Consider the following 5,386-nt stretch of genomic DNA (forward strand, 5'->3'; position numbering starts at 1 on the left):
CATGCTGCATATCATTTTAATCAGCAGCTGCTGCTTGTGCATCCTATTGCATCTCGGACCTATTTTCGCGGAAAGAACGCCCAAAAAAACGATTGGCGCTACAGAGTTACATGGCACTCATGTTTTATGTGTAACACGACTTGTGGCGCACGGAGCAAAGATGTAAGAGGACACATCTGTATGAAGCCACGTAACAATCATGAGGTCACAGCTAAACACACACACAGCTCTTAGTATAGACCTATCTATATGGTTGCAGCAAGACACAGACTCTCAACAGAATGGTCTTTAGTTTGAAAAGATACCGTAGAGGGCTGAGCTTTGGCGCTTCTCCCTAATGGGCCCTACACACTGGCAGATAAAACAGAACGATATAAACGTTCTCGTTCATAAATGAACGAGAACTCGGTCATATCGTTCTGTGTGGAGGCACCAGCGATGAACGATTCAACGCTGGTGCCCCGTCGCTTGTGCATGCAGGCCAATATGGACGATCTCATCCATATTTGCCTGCACCACTATGGAGCCGGGTGGAGTGAAGAAACTCCCCCCCCCCCCCCCCCCGGATAGCCCGTCGGCCGTATCCACCGTCAGGCAGCTTGGCGGCGGATCGGTATGTGTGTAGGGCCCATTAGCTCTGCCCATCAGTAACACTCCATACTAGTGGTCACAGTATACTCTTAGGCAGGAAATAGAGAAGATGTATGAAGCTGTTTTAAGTGTTCAGGAGGAACCACAGGAACAATGGTCTAAAGTAGTGGTTCCCAAACTTTTTTGAATCGCGGCGCCCTAGAGAATCAGCATTTTTTTCACCGCACCCCAAGGCCAAAAGTTTCTTATTGAGAAATGTAGAAAGAAATATCAAATTAAGTCAAATGTGTTTAGATACCCTTAGGTTCAACGGAGTGGTGAGGGACACGATTTGCTTCTGTTTGTCCACATATGTTATGATTGGCAGCCACCAGCACTGGTTTTGGCTATTATATTGACCATAACATTTTAGAATTGGTCCTGGACCACCATGCACCCTGCAAGTGTTCCGGGGCACCCCAGGGTGCCACAGCACACAGTTTGAGAACCACTGGTCTAAAGCCTTAAAATGTTGAATGAGCGCTCCCTGCTCATTCAGACCTGTACTCTCGCTTCTTTTTATGGTTTCAACTTTGTTTCTGTATAAACCGTAGGAATTGCTGTCACACTATAATATCAGTTGTAGACTGGTTACATCATTTGTATGCAGCACTTGTCTGATATTATGTCCTAAAGCAACGCACTCCGCTCAGTCTGATCATCTGTGCAGAATATATGTCTTTTAGCCACAGCATTCATTAACTGCCCACCTGGGACTGAACGATAAAACAGATTAGTACACACGGTATACAAGGATATAGTAGCAGTCAATACCCATTTCATAAATCCCAACACAGATTTAATGATTTTTCTCTGTAATAAATCACATGCACTTCCTCTAAAGCCAGGTATACACTGGGAGACACCGTAGACGGTATGAATGATAATATATTTTTTTTCTCAAGGATCTATTTGTTCATATCGTCTAATGTGTATGCCTGAACGATAAACGATGCGCGCACCCATGGGTCGTTCTCATTCGGCCACTATCTACTGAACATGCAGCCCAACTTTAACAATACTGTTGATCTACCTGTTCGGGGAATTACGTCACCGAACGATAATGTTCAGTGTGTAGGCACATGCGACATAGCGCTGATTGCTAACTAGGGGAAGTCGCTAAGTGTATACCTGTTTTAAGAGTGATTAATTTAAAACCCATTAGATTACTTTGCTGGAAGGTACATAAAGGAAGGAAGCGGCGAGAGGTGGCAGTGCTTCACCACAGTACTTGAACAGATTTGGGGGTGAAGTGACAGGTACACAGGATGGATCACATGATAAACAATATCAATGCCATAGAAATCATCACAGATCTACTGCCACACATACATACATACATACATACGTACATACGTACATACGTAGCCATGGCACAAAATACATCCGCATATCACAAACAAAACTATGGGTGTGATGTTACTGTGCCCACATATTATTGGCCATGTAGTGTAGATATGTAAACCATGGCACAAACTACATCCATACATCACATACATATCTCAACATGGCACAGAAAACACCCACAAGCCACTAACACATGTAACCCTGTCTCACTTTGCTGCAGCTTGTACACAGGAACAATATACAAGTTACAGCTTGACTGAAGAACACCTGCTGTACATTTATATACAGATGCAAGGAGTTGTTTGTCCCACAACATAAGAGAGTCTCTACAGCTGGGATGAGCAGAAACGGTACCGGACTCTGGGTCGACACCCACTGGTCGACAGTGAATAGGTCGACACTAGAAATAGGACAACATGCAAAAAGGTCAACATGCAAAGAGGTCGACACGCATTTCTCTAATTTTTCCGACGTGGACTACGATTGGGAACGGTAACCTTGCCCGAAGCATGGTGAGCGAAGCAAGCCATGAGAGGGGACACGGTGCACTAATTGGGGTTCCCGGTCACTTTACTAATAAAACAGCACCAAAAAAAACATGAAAAACTCATGTCAATTCTTTTTCATGTCGACCTTGTCCATTTCGACATTATGGCCGTATCGACCTATTTCTAGTGTCGACCTAGATACGTTGACCAATAGGTGCCGACCTAATGGGTGTCGGCCCTGAATCCCATACCCAGCAGAAACATCTGACCCAAGCCCAAGCACACACCTCGTCCACAGCTAAGCCAGCAAAGTAAGTCTCTACTTTCTGATGAATTATGACTGGCAGACTAAACTACTTCCATGTTTCTTCCACAGTATGTGGTGCTCTGAATTAGGACAGCCTTATGCAAACTATTTAAACATTCAGCGGAGAAAATTAACATATAGCAAGCTGTAATGAGGTGTTAGAAAAAAAGAACCAAAAGGTTACAGGTACGTTTTCAGAGAGATTTTCCTTTAACCGTTCTATTGTTGCAACGTTCCTTCTCCAATATAGTAGGGAAGTAAGTAAGATACTCTGCGGGCATAACGTCATGTGCACATTGGGGTCAGTATGGCACGATAAGATTTGCCACCACAGTTACATCATGGCAGATGTATGGAATTAAACTAGACACTGAATAAACCCGGGTGGTATTCAATCAAGTGCAGTATTTTCGACTGGTCGGAAAAAAAACGGCACTAATTCGACACAGGATATTCAATTGCGGGCATTTTCGCCCATTTTTTTAATCGCTTTTCACCCAAGCCGGTTCACTTTTTTTTTTCGAATTAGCATGGGTGAAAATTGTGTCAAAAATGGGCGAAAACGCCTGTAAATTCACCAAAACATCAGTGGCAAATTCGCCGATACACGTGTTTTTCGCCAGAGCCGGATTTTTCAACCAGTTAAAAAGAAAAAAAACGGCATGGGCATTGAATAGGTTGAATGTAAATTCGACCTAAAAACAGGCGAAAAGGGAACGCAACTAATTGACTACCCCCCATAGTAATGCAGATTCAATCTATTAGTTCAGGAACAAACCTGGGAGTATAAATCACATCAACAAAAATGGTAAAATGAATATAAATCCATAAAGTAAAACACACAGTTTATATTGCCTAAGAAATCCAGGTGAATTCTCTTTACCACTGTGGGGTATATGCAATTCCGGGCGAATTGCAGCAATTTTTCGCCCGTTTTTTAATTCGACCGTCGAATTCCGTCAGGTGGGTGCCGGAATTCGACATTCAATAAAAAACGAATTCGACAGTCCCGCTGTCGAAAAACGGCCGTTTTGACGGATTTTGATTAGATTTTTAAAAATGTAAAAAAAAACGGGGGGAAAAATCAGGAAAAAAAATGCGTGGGTTCCCCCCTCCTAAGCATAACCAGCCTCGGGCTCTTTGAGCCGGTCCTGGTTGCCAAAATCCGGGGGGGGGAATGACAGGGGATCCCCCGTATTTAAGCAACCAGCACCGGGCTCTGCGCCTGGTCCTGGTGCAAAAAATACGGGGGACAAAGAGTAGGGGTCCCCCGTATTTTTTGGACCAGCACCGGGCTCCACTAACTGGACAGATAATGCCACAGCCGGGGGTCACTTTTATACAGCGCCCTGCGGCCGTGGCATTAAATATCCAACTAGTCACCCCTGGCCGGGGTACCCTGGAGGAGTGGGGACCCCTTCAATCAAGGGGTCCCCCCCCAGCCACCCAAGGGCCAGGGGTGAAGCACGAGGCTGCCCCCCCCCCATCCAAGGGCTGCGGATGGGGGGCTGATAGCCTTGAGTAAAATGTAAGAATATTGTTTTGTTTTGTTTTCCAGAAGAACTACAAGTCCCAGCAAGCATCCCCCGCAAGCCGGTACTTGGAGAACCACAAGTACCAGCATGCGGGGGGAAACGGGCCCGCTGGTACCTGTAGTTCTACTGCAAAAAAAATACCCAAATAAAAAAAGGACACACACACACCGTGAAAGTAAAACTTTATTACGCACATGCCGACACATACTTACCTATGTTGACACGCCGACTCTGGCTACGTCTCCGTCTGTCGACGTCCGGGGTACCTGAAAATAAAATTATACTCACCTAAATCCAGTGTCCTGTGATATTTGTAATCCACGTACTTGGCAAAACAAAAAACGCATACCCGCTCCACACGGACTGAAAGGGGTCCCATGTTTACACATGGGACCCCTTTCCCCGAATGCTGAGACCCCCTGTGACTCCTGTCACAGAGAGTCCCTTCAGGTAATCAGGTAGCGCCACGTCCTGGCACTCTCCTGATTCCCTATGCGCGTCTGAGCTGGCAGACAGCGCATCGCACAGCTCCCTCCATTAGTTTCAATGGTGGGAACTTTGCGGTCAGCGGTGAGGTTACCCGCGGTCAGCCGCTGACCGCGGGTGACCTCACCGCTAACCGCAAAGTTCCCACCACTGAAGATAATGGAGGGGGCTGTGCGATGCGCTGTCTGACAGCTCAGACGCACATACAGCCAATCAGGAGAGTGCCACGACGTGGCGCTACCTGATTGGCTGAAGAGACTCTCTGTGGGACCTCTGGGGGGTCTCTGCATTCGGGGAAAGGGGTCCCATGTGTAAACATGGGACCCCTTTCAGTCCGTGTGGAGCGGGTATGCGTTTTTTTGTTTTGCCAAGTACGTGGATTACAAATATCACAGGACACTGGATTTAGGAGAGTATAATTTTATTTTCAGGTACCCCGGACGTCGACAGACGGAGACGTGGCCAGAGTCGGCGTGTCAACATAGGTATGTATGTGTCGGCATGTGCGTAATAAAGTTTTACTTTCAAGGTGTGTGTGTCCTGTTTTTATTTGGGTATTTTTTTGCAGTAGAACTACAGGTACCAACGGGCCC

This window comes from Pseudophryne corroboree, chromosome 9, assembly GCF_028390025.1.
Source record: "Pseudophryne corroboree isolate aPseCor3 chromosome 9, aPseCor3.hap2, whole genome shotgun sequence".
Lineage (NCBI taxonomy): Eukaryota > Metazoa > Chordata > Amphibia > Anura > Myobatrachidae > Pseudophryne > Pseudophryne corroboree.